The sequence below is a fragment of the Portunus trituberculatus genome, chromosome 44, assembly GCF_017591435.1.
Source record: "Portunus trituberculatus isolate SZX2019 chromosome 44, ASM1759143v1, whole genome shotgun sequence".
In the NCBI taxonomy this organism is placed as follows: domain Eukaryota; kingdom Metazoa; phylum Arthropoda; class Malacostraca; order Decapoda; family Portunidae; genus Portunus; species Portunus trituberculatus.
In genome coordinates, this window is record NC_059298.1 from 3,238,054 (window position 1) to 3,250,553 (window position 12,500).

The following is a 12,500-nucleotide window of genomic DNA, read 5'->3' on the forward strand; positions in this document are numbered from 1 at the left end:
CAGCAACATTCTCAGATGTTTCAGCGTCCTACTTTTTGATATCTGTAACTGCTCTTGTAGAAATTGTTTGGGATTTTCTAGGAGGTTTGAAAGATTTTAGAGATAATTCGAAATGTATTTTACATATATTGATGAAAAAAAAAAAACTCATGAAAACCCGACTAGTAATCCATATTGCCTTTGAAAATAATTCTTTCAAAATCTTAAGATTTTCAAAACATGGGCCTAAGTTGAGATGCTAAAAGCAACCATACAAAGGTTATCTTGTGCTGCCGTTATTCTGGTGGTTCCCCGTTAAAATATGTACGGGGAACTGAACCCTGCCGAAACATAATCCTATTAGTAGAGATTGCATCTGGGCCTCATCTGTAAAGTAGGAATGTTGGCCCTTGTAATCCAATTTGTATATTACTTAATGAGACTCTCGTGGAATCATTCATTTTCTACGAGCGAAAAAAATCAAGGGGACATTCAGAATACTTGCCTTTATTTTTCCTGACATGCTTTGCTAATTTCTGTGCATTCGGGTAATTTTTTTTTTACTTTTTTGTTCATTTCGTTTAGTATATGCACAATATTGGCCTTGTGAAGTGAATTTTATTTTAGCTACGTGTGTACGTACGTTCCTCGGAAAAAAAGTATCAGAAAAAAAAAAGAAAGAAAATACAGGAACCATAAGACAATCACACAAACTGGAGCATTCTTTATGACAGCTTTGAGAACCCGCCACTTGAGACTGCGCGGCACTTGAACTGTGTGGTAATTTAAAAAGACGTGAGTTACGGTGGTTTCACTTTATTAAACCGCCAGTAAGGAGGCAGGATACAACACCAGGTGTCTTACGTACCTAGCCATACATACCTTTTGTGTTGGAGAGGCTGGGTCGCGCTGTAGGAAATGTAACTGATCTCGATACATATGTTGCCTAATTACAATAGAATCACAAGACCATACTAATTAGGTAACAGTAGCAGCGAACACCTGAGCTACACCTCATTAGACGTGCAGGTGCAGTGGTGGGGACGAGTTACCTGAGGGTCCGGTCCAGGTCGTTACGTCCCCTCCACTCGGCCCGGGGCGAATGTTTCCTCTTTCTTGATCACGTCCGCCCCTCCGGCCCGCCCTCGCCGCCCTCACCGCCGCCTGCATCGCTCCTACACTCAAGACCTGTCAATACGCATCTCCCTCAGCCCAGAGTCCTCGCGGCAGCCACCTCACTTGCTGGCTGGCGACCAAACACTCATTTAAGCTACTCATGATGCACAGTGATTAAGAGCGAATTTGTATTCTCCTATGCACACACACACACACACACACACACACACACACACACACACACACACACACACACATTATTATAAATTTCTGTTAAGTTGCTTTTGATCAAAATTTGTTTTTAGAGAAATTAGGAGTATGTAATAAGATGCATAATGCTAATAATAAGAATGCAGACTATTTATAATGACAACTGGTCCTTTTGTTCTATAATAGCTATCAAACAAGACTAAAGACAGGTTTACCACCCATCATTGCCGTTACGGTTGGTACGCCTGCAAGATTGATGACGCATGCGTGAAAGTGGCGGTGAAGTGTGTTTTGTGTTGTGGTTCTTCTCTTTTCGTGGAGTGCGGGATTTTTCCATTCTCCGAGTGGATTGGTTTGATCGGTAAGCACTGATGATCATTTGAGCGTCACGAGCATATGAACCAATCAGCGTGTAGGTGTGTGGACATGTTACTAACTAGGCAACCAGCTATGGACATGGAACTAGACAGGTAAGTGACGCTGGACTGCCTGTGGATATGAGACTAGATTTAGAAGTGTGTGTATATTATCAAGCTAGCAATTATGAATATCTATGTCGAACAGTCGTGAGTATGGGACTAAGCTATTGTGGATCCAGATTTAACATGATTCTGGGGGCTAGGCTGTACTGTACTTGTACGCGCTGTTTTTACCTAACTCATGTGACCTGATCTGACCTGACCTGTGCCAGCAATGCACGGCCTTGTGATTCACATTATGAAGGATACAGTGGTGGCAACGCCGAACGCTCGGTATGGTTGCCAAGTCTACTAGACAGTGTCGTTGTTCCATCATCAGATCGAAACACACACACACACAAAAACAACAACAACAACAACACGGAGTCGTAGATAACTACTTGTAATTTTTGTAATAAGAGAGAGAGATTGTCAGTGCCTGTCTACTGTGAAGTGTGAACATGACGGCAATGTGGGACAGAAACAACCAACACCTCGAGCATCAAGTCAATTTGGGTTCTCTGTAATAAAAGCGAAGTTGTTAAAAAAAGATGTGGCTAACAAAAGGAAGCCTGTAATTTTCGAGAATGACGCAGGATTATCACTATATTTTCCAACCCACATTCATTCATTCACTCAAACCTTACCACCACAACAAATGCAAGAAAGTAATAAGTAACGGAATTCATTAATGATTTATTTCTTTACTAAAAGGTTCGAGCATTGTCCAACAGACTCTATTTTAGTGTCTTGTGATTAGTGAAGTGACGTAATGACGACCATGGGAAGGACTGTGTACGTGACGTCACGTGTGTGTCTGCCAGCCCATCATTGATGAGTACCATTTGCTTCTCTTTTATTAGTGTGTTGTCTTCGCAGCACAGACATCACGTGAGTCAATGCTGCATGTTACTTGGTTTATTCACACTATGCTGTATTTGTAAAGTGTGTGCACGGCTCTTCAATGAGTGAAACTTCGTGTGGATAACACTGGTTTCCGTCGCGTGTGACCACTTAGCAGTCGAGGGGTAAAATAATTCTATCTGCCGGTGTGTTCAGTGGGGATCGGGTAGTTCAGTAACATTCAGACTACTTATGAAGCAGAATAACGAAATAAAAAATACGAGAATAGTTTAGGTTACTGTGGGCGGGCGGAGGGGCGGTCACTCAGGGTGGAGGTAAGAAAGGGAGGGACGCGTGCCGCCACCATTCCACTGACCCTTTCAATCCTCCCTTTTTTTTTTATTTTACTTTTCCTGTTGCCCTGACCAGTGTTGCTGTCGTCTCAGTGAATGGTCTGCCAGGGCATCTGAATGGACGCTCCGCGAGGGAAAGGATCATGAATGCAAGAGGGTGGTCATCTTTTCAGCGCTCTAATGGTCGGTGAATGGGTGAATGTGTGTTGCCCTCAGTAGCCACGCGGCCTTGCAGCATCCCAACATGATAGCAGCGTCAGGTGTGGCTGAGCGTCGAGTCCCATGACGCTGGAGTCTATCAATGTGCACTGGACCACAAAACTACACGGTAACTGTGTTTTTGTGAGTCAAGTTGACGATTATCAGTAGAGACTGGAACAGTTATGCTATTTCAATTTCGTTACTCATCCTTATTTATGAATATTTTCCGTCCTGATGCTGGGATGAGGCGAGCCTGTGGCCTGTGGTCTGGCGCTGTGGTTTGCTGCAGCATCGTCGTAGTAAGTAAGCAGTGACCCAGGTGGAGGGGCGGAGCAGAGTTCCGCACTGCCCTTCGGAGAACGCTGACGCCACTCTCGTCGCTAGTGAGTCAACGCAACCACGCCACGCCGATGCACCTTTGACCCTTACCGCCGGTGTGGGTTGGAACTATGCAGATGCTAAACCTTGAAATTCATAGAAGCCTCTCGCAAAGCCCTCTAAGACGCATATAATGACTACATTGATTACAGAATATTACAATATAAGCTCCTTACCCCCGCGACCTCGGTTTAGAGATGCCAAACTTTGATTAGAACAAGTGGTCGCGCGAATTATTGGTTGGTGGGAGGACGAAGGAGAGCAACAGGCCAATAACGAGGTAGCGGACTTGAAGGGTAAGTGGAGGAGGAGGAGGAGGAAGAAGAAGAGAAGGAGTAGAAGGAGGAAGAGGAGAAGGAAGTGGATGAGTAAGAGACGAATTGGAGGAGAGAATGATATTATCTTCACTCACCTTTCTATTCCCTATATACCATTCGACACACACACACACACACACACACACACACACACACACACACACACACACACACACACACACACACACACACAGTCCTCATGTCTTATGGCTGTCTGAAGTCTTTCCCTCGTGTCTTCTTCCTTTTCACATGGTAACTTTTCCTCACTCGTTCCTCCTCTTCCTTCTCCTTTCCCCTCCTCCTCCTCCTCCTCCTCCTCCTCCTCCTCCTCCTCCTCCTCCTCCTCCTCCTCCTCCATCTCTTCTTTTTGTCTCCTCTTTAAAGTTCTTTGTCCTCTCTTTCTTACCTTCCTCTTTCTGCTTGTTTTCATTTTATTTTGTCATCTCCTTTCTTGTTCTGATCCTTTTCCTCTTCGTTCATTTCCTTTCATCGAAGTTTGTATTTTTAGCTCTTCGTCACAATCCTTTTCCCTCTTTCTTTTCTTGACATTCTCCTTTGTCTTATACTTCTTTTCCTATTTTCTTACTCTCTTCTTCTCAAACACTCCCTCCTAATTCTCCTCCCTCTGAAACCTTTGGCTTTTTTTTTCTCCCTTTTTCGCTCACGTCCTATTTCATTCTAACATTCCCTTTGTCATCTTCCCTCTTCTAGCACTTTATCTTCTTTTTATTTTCTCTTTCATTCCTTTCTCTCTTTAAGACTCGTGCTTGCTTTTTCCTCACTTCGTAGTTTTGCCTTCCTATTATTTTCCACTTGCTCCCTAATTCATCTCCCTCATTCTACTCTTTCCTACTCTCCTTCTCTTTCCTTTCTTTACTATATTATCATCTACCCTCATACTACTCACTTTATCATACCCTTATCAGTCATTTAATCTTCTTTTCCTTCCTCTTTTTGTTACTATTCCACTCCGTCTGTCGATCTGCCTGTCTGTTGTAGCCTTCGTTCCGTCCTTTCCCCCTGTCGTCCCTCCTCCCTTCCTCATTGTACTTTGTCAGAAGCGGTCGAGTAAGCCTGCCAATCACCCTCCTGCTCCAGCGCTACCGACCCACCTAATTTTTCCTCCACAGCGTTGCCGGAGCTCGGGTACAAAGGCGTCGTGGTGTTTTCTGGCGTGGACGGTCTTGCATTTTAGATTGACATAAGCAAACCTCGTACTGTAATTTGTTTGTGCTTGCTGCAATTAAACGGGAGTTTTAAACGGTGTATCGGAGTGCGTAGTGTAACGAAGCTGTAATTTTTTTTCTCTTTTTGGATGAATGTTATTGAGTGTGATGTTTGTGTTTAGTTAGTTCTTTTATTGATACAGTCGCCGTTTCTGAAGATCTGTAGCACTGTAAGTTAACTGTTGGCCTGGACATACAGGCAACTAGAGACTTTTTTCTGCTTTCCTACATAATTATTTAAGTGATTAGTGCAAATGTGCGTTTAAAGAAAATTATGTAGAAAATATTTAGCAGTGAAAGAACTAATTAATGTGTGTGTGTGTGTGTGTGTGTGTGTGTGTGTGTGTGTGTGTGTGTGTGTGTGTGTGTGTGTGTGTGCACTCGTTGGTGACTTGAAGGACTTTGTTTCTTTCCACTACTTTATCAGTGGAGGAATGGTTTTACATTAGGTAGCTGTGCTAGTTTATCTGTAGTTCCCAGTGGTTGTTGTATGTGTGTGTCTGTAACATGTGTGGTTGTGGCTGGAGTCAGGATTTAGCGAATGGTACCGGACGGGAAGTGACTTTAGACAGATTCAGTTCACCTTTCAATCTGCCATTCCAATGATGCAGAATGCAACACGTCGGGAAGGTGTTTGTCTGCGGCCAGCGTCTCTGTACTGATGGTAAATATCATGCAACAGTCCGAGCTTTAGGGATACTGAGGCATGGGCTGAGGCCAGGTGTTTCAAACTGTATCACATTTCCTTAACTTCATCTTTTACTGATAAGGTAGTTGACCAAATGACATTCCTTTAGGGTAGTTTTATAGTTTTATGAAAGGAAAATCAGGAACGCAATGAACAATGTTACAAGTGTTCATCTTTTATCTGACTGATGTAATAAAAAAGAAAGGCTTGAGGCGGGAGTTACATTTGTTGCCATTTGGCGGTTCACATAGGTAATGAGATGGGGGAGGCTGGCGAGTCAAGAGACGAGCTGGAAAACGCAAACGAGAAATGATGATGAACCGTTTTCTGTACAGTTTATTTACTATTAAAATCAGTTTGCATGACGTGATTCAATGCTGGGGCAGTTTGATTATAAAGGTTGTGTTTTGATAATACTCGCGGACTGGTGTTTGGTGGGTCAAGGATGACGTATACGGGGGACACGTGCACTGTTATTCTGCACCTGTTTTGATGGAGAAGGGATTAAAAACGGAGAGGATAAGGTGGAGGCAACGGCGCACCCATGTCTCTGGTTGACGAGTAGAGGAGAAGCGAGGCAGCTGTTGGCGGTCCTTGTGAGACAATACCACCATTGTGCAGTGGAGGTGTTGTTGTACCGCCGCCGCCGCTGTCATTGTCATGGCGCTGAGTGATGCAAGAGGCGACGTCGACGGTTTGCACCCGCCATAACATCACTTAGGGAGTAATTGCTCATTAGCAGGTGTTAGTGCCCCACGCCAACTGTTATTATGGGCGGCGACGGGGCGAAGGCGGCTACGGCACCACCTTCGTTACGCGGCACACTCCCCATTAGCACCTCAGATTGCCTTGACTCCACCTGATGAAATACCTCGCACGCTTTGCCCTATAAAATACGCCAATTATCCCGTCCCGCTCCGTATGTGTAAGAAGCAGTTTGACCGTTATCCGATCCCTGCACTCTGAAGCTTTTGTTATCGTGAATGCTAGGAACAATCACTACCATGTCTACCACTACAACTACCTTCCACAACACGTGCCTTTTAGCAGTTTACGAAGAAACATATATTTCTATCCCATGAATGCTATGATTGCTAAACACATCACGCCTTTTGGTAACGAGAGATAACGATGAATGTTGACCCGAGACGAGTGACTGAGTGAATAAGGGAAAGGAAGGCTCGCATATAACTACACTCAAACTCTTGTTAAGTCTCTCAGAAAATTTATTATAGCACAAAACTCCTGTGGGGAGAGAGATACGCTGATTAGATACACAACTTGCAACTTTTGTGGGTATTTGAGGAGGCAGCATGTGCTTAGTGCATCTTGAGGGCCTGGAACTGCAACACTGGGACAAAATAATGACCTTTACTGGCAACACTGGATTTGTCATGTGGTTGTTATGGGAGCCTGATGTCGTTAGACAATTGACAGGGAAAAACTGTACGAGGGGAAGTATATACGTAAAGAAGGAGTATCTATTAAGGGAAAGCTGTTATATAGTAAAGGAGGACTGATAGAGTAAGAGTAGGAGGATAAATACACAGGAATACATATACGGGAAGAACAGATACCAGGAGAGTCTGTAACGAAAGTATATGCTGAGCTCCATGTTGAAGAAATGATATGGGAGACACGATTTAAGATGATCAGGTAAAGAATAAAGTAGGCGCTGTATGCGTTTGATGATATTGTTACTCTATATTATACTGGTAGTTACGGAATCATGAGCGAGTAAAATTAATGGCCGTGACCTAAAGAAGATTATATGGTTTAGTAATGCACATTCAAACTTTGAATGAATACCATCCAATTTACCAGATACTAGTCAAAGAGTACGTTCAAAAGCGAGTTACAAAATATGGGATCGTTTACCAACACAAAAGCTCACTCAGTCTTCATGTCACTGTGCCATATACATGTAACTTGGACGATATTCCCTCGCCAGTCATGCATGTATGTTAACTTCACCATCACCCAATCCGTTCAGTCAATTACCTATCGCATCACTCAATCATTCAATTATTTAAGAGCTGAGGTGACGCTGAAAGTTGGAGGAAGAGAAAGAGGAGGAGAAAGAGGGGAAGGGAGAGTATAAGTAGTGCAGGGAGAGGGAGAGAAATAGGGCTGGATGGAGGGAAGCATCTGGTAATAAACCCTACATCACCTCCCTCACAGCAGCCATGTTATATTCATACACACCCTAAGTTCCTCCTCCGACTTGATAATATCTGTGTCATTTCCCCGCTGCAGCGCCGAGGAGTAGAGGCTGACAGGTGACAGCCGTGGAGGGAGAGGGACGCTGCCGTGCCGACTGAGATAAGGCCCTCCCCGCTGCCTCTCCCTTTATGCTACTTTCTCTTAAGATACTCGTGCGAGGACACCTTTTTGCCCCGATAATTGATGTCGAGGATGACAGGTTGGCTGGCTGACGGTGGTGGCTGACGTATGAGTGGGAGTTAGTGATGGGGAGAACTGCTGGGTATAGTGGTGATGGGGTTAATGGAAGTAATGGATGTGGTAGTGATGGAAATGGTTATAAGAGTGACGTGTAGTGTTGTGGTGCTGGTAAGAATGGTTGTTGACGAGAAATTTTAACCCCTTCAGTACTGTGACACATTTTTACCATGAGTTTTGGGTATGATTAAACGATTTAATTTACATTAGGAAGGATCTATGGAGGTCAGAAGAATAATGGCCAAAAATCTTCACCATTTCAATCCCCTTATTAGTTTCTTGAAGCTTAATAAAAACGCCAAATAGAAACCAGAATAGATATGAAAACGCGTCATGGTACTGAAAGGGTTAAAAGTTCTGGTGACGGTGGTAATGGGGATGTGAATATTGGAATGGTTGTTTGGGAGAAGTTTTAAGGGTTCTGGTGATGGTGGTGATGGTGAAGATGGTAGTACGAATTATTATTGGGGAGAAGATTCTATATGGTGATGGTAATGATGGTGATGTTAGGGATACTTGTTATGTAGTAGTGTAAGAGACAGTAATAATGGTGACTGTGGTAGTAGTGATAATGGTGAAAGGGCTGGCCGTTGAGAAGAGCAGGAGACAAAAGTAATAATGACAGTGACGGGAATAGTTATCGGAGAGAAGAGTGTAAAAGATAAGGTGTCGTGGTGATGGTGATGATGATATTGTTATTAATTAACCTCATTCTGGTTACTACTTGCCGATTTTATACAGCTTCAGAAACTCATATGGGGATTAAAATACACTTTGTAAAGCCGTTCAGATGCTTTCTGGGGGTTTAAAAAAACCCCAGCATTTTACATATTCTCTCGTGGTTGGGAGTGAATGAAATAAACTGTTTTGGGAGGAAGAAAATGAAGCGTTGCTGACAGGATTAATCTTCTCCTCAATACGTGAATTGTCACTCAGCCAATCACTGCTCCGGGTGTCGACTGTTGTTTTATTGGGAGCATTTTCGAGACAGGTATCGTCAGGTGAACCAGTAGATTAAATCAAGACTTGCTTAAATGCATACGGACCGGCAGATTCAATATGCTTGAGGGAGTGAAGCAGAAATGAGGTTGAGAAGTGATTTATGTGGTAAATTGAATTCATGTTTATTCATTTATTCATAGACTTGTCAGGAGTGTACCGCCATGTTTGTCCGGAAGGCGGGGGCTGGGAAGGCCGGAGAGTTGTGGGAGGGAAGGGGACAGAGGGCGTGTGCTCCCAATAAAAGTGACCACCCGAGGCATGGTTGTTGAATTTTTGTGACTCGGAGAAGGACAGACTAGATACATAACAGTCATGGTCACTGCGTTTGTAGCACCGTAGTTAAGTATTTGAGTTGTGACTGCGGCTGAGTGCTATCATGTAGATTTAGTGCACGCAGCAGAGATTATATCTACTGTGCAGGATTCAGTGGCATTTACTGAAATCTTAAAGAAGGGTCTGTAGAAAAGAAAAAGAAAAGGAAAGTTTGAGACTCACTTTCCACCAGAGACTAACTTGTCATCTATAGTTACTGGATGGAGGTGGAAAGCAAAGATGTTGAGGCATTTTACTTAACCTCTTTAGTACCATGGCACCTTTTATATTCATTCTGGTTACTATTTGGTGATTTTATACAGCTTCAGACTCTCATGCGGGGATTAGAATAGTAAAACTCTGGCCATTAATCTTTTGATTTCTTTAGACCCTTCCTAATGTAAATGAAATCGTCTATTATAAATAAAATCGCCAGACCTCAAAGTAAAAATGCGTCTCAATATTGAAGGTGTTAACAAAGTATTTGCTCACATTGTTTAGTGAGACACGAAGAAACTTTCCCTCAATATCCTGTAGCGTGTAGTGAGTGTTTTACTACTTTATTCTATCTCAGCATCTTGGGAACGCTGAGGTAGCTTTTTCTACCACGGGACGGAAAAGAGGTCATGGTGGTTTGGCTGGAGTTGACTGATGGATTAATTGAGCGGGTCATGACCCTGCATGACCTTGCATTCATGACAGTTCTGTAATCTCGCATGTCGTGACGCTTTCCTAACTCTTGCACTTCCTTCTTTAGGACAAAAAATAACAGATACAAACTTTATATGGTTAGATTAAAAATATAGAAATAGAAAGTTGAATGGAACAGTTGCAGTAATCAAGTTGTCAGCGCTGAATATTAAAGGAGAATAGATAAATGTTTGAATAAAGATATAGGTAGGTATGTACGTACATTTACTATATTAATTACTGTTTAAAGACCTCATTGCATCTTGCAGAGTTCCCTATTGTCTTAAAATCTTTCTTTCCCAATAGTTATGTCGAATCAGGGTGAGTTATAGTTCCAAAATAAGGTCGCATGTCACCAGTTATGGTTACGAGAGAACATTATCTTTACCACTGAAAAATTGCCGTTGGTCAGAATCGAGCTAAAACCCTTTTGACCTCGAGCTCAGTGTTTATCATAGAGCAGCCGTTCATTAATGCACCGTCCCAGCAAGTTTATCATGTAGCAACGATCATTGGTGAAACGCTAAATGAAATAAACAACAGATTAATTATGGATAGTTTGTGAAAGTGTGCGAGGAACTGAACACTTTAACTTGTTTGAATCAATTGTTTTTGTCGTTAGTTTTGCCGCGTCAAACAGTGCATGTACAGTACACAGCTGAAAGATTAGGTTTCTGGAAAGGAAAACGAGATGATGAGAATTATCTTTTTTTCAATATTTATATATTTATTTACTTATTTGTTTTAATTTTTGTCTTTTTTTTGTTGTTTATCTTTCCTTGCCATATGATCCTGTGATAGGGGACACCAGTCAGTCAGTCACTCTTTTGTCTTATATTGGCGAAAACTGTAGGCCTTCCTCAAAACTGCAGCTTTCTTAGATGTGCATAGATAAAGTTTTGGCATTACGTTAGGAATCTGAATTATAGTCTGTGTACACAATGCACTTTAGTGATACGTATGTCTCTATGTGAGGATGTTTTTAGATTTGGATGGAACTATTTGAAAGAGTTAGATAGAGAAATGAGATAAGAAGTTTTACTGTGGTGGTCTTGAATAAACGGGGAACTTACAGAGATGAATGGAGAAGTTCGGGGAAGGCTTTCGTCCTATAATGGAATCATAGAGGCTGATGCAAGTTTATTAAACAATAGTTCATGCTACCTTCTTACTCGTTATGCAACCGTGTAGCCTCAAAGTGTTCAAATGCACTGAATGACCTTCCACCGTAAGTCCCACAAGTCTTCTAAAATTTAGCCTTCAAACTCACCAACTGTCTTGACTGCAAAATGAGGTTCAGCAGACGTGAAGGAACGACCTCTTTTACGTGCATGGCCGGGAGGCAGGCAGGCACGGAGCCTCCCGTCAATAAATAGGGTCATATTAGTTCCATATCATGTTTTCTTTTGGATGGCTGGAATGACGAAGTTACCTTGCATAAGACCAAAAGGATATTCCAGGGCACCAGGGGTTGAGACGCGCTGCTCCAGACGCTGCTCCTTACGTTCTCCCGGCGGAGAGGCGACGGCGGCCACTAACTTATGAAAAATGGCGACACCGGTGCACTACGTGACCAAACGAAAGCAGACTCTTGAGAAATGACTGGCGCACAAGTCTGGAATATTTATATCGCCCGACCAGACCTCGCAGCGCCCCGTGTGTGTCGCGTCTGGAAGGGATGAAAAAGCTTTGCCCGCATGGCTTTTCTCATTCAGGATATTCCCTTCGCCTCTGCTCTGCAAACCCCTTGCTCTATTAGGAAAATATTCACTCAGGGAGATAACTCAGCCCTCGTAATATTTTCGCCTGTGTACATATTGGTGTTGCCCTTCCTCAATAAGTTTCATTTTCTTTTTTTCTGTTCGACTTTTTACTATTTTATTGATTTGATTAACTTTTTTTCTGTTACGATGCTGATGAAGACGCTCGTGAAATGGATGATTCATTACGAAACATTCATCGTCTGTGTTACTGCCACTGCTGACGCTGTTAGTATCGCCTCTCTGCTCCTTGTGTGTACAGTGTGTCATCAGTGTGTTTTCTTGTGTCCCATGCTGCTCGGTATGGCTGTGATGTTTGCTGTAGATTTGTTCTTTCACACACACACACACACACACACACACACACACACACACACACACACACACACACACACACACACACACACACACACACACACACACACACACACACACACACACACACACACACACACACACGTACACAGGCAATAACTTCATGACAAACTTTTAAACTTTACCGCCGTC

At 42.9% G+C, this 12,500-nt stretch overlaps 1 long non-coding RNA gene across 1 annotated transcript in view; it reads right to left on the reverse strand.

Annotated features, from left to right (window-relative positions):
• The window catches only part of LOC123519068, a 132,795-nt gene that overhangs the window by 1,889 nt on the left and 118,406 nt on the right, over positions 1-12,500 (reverse strand). The window lies entirely within an intron of this gene.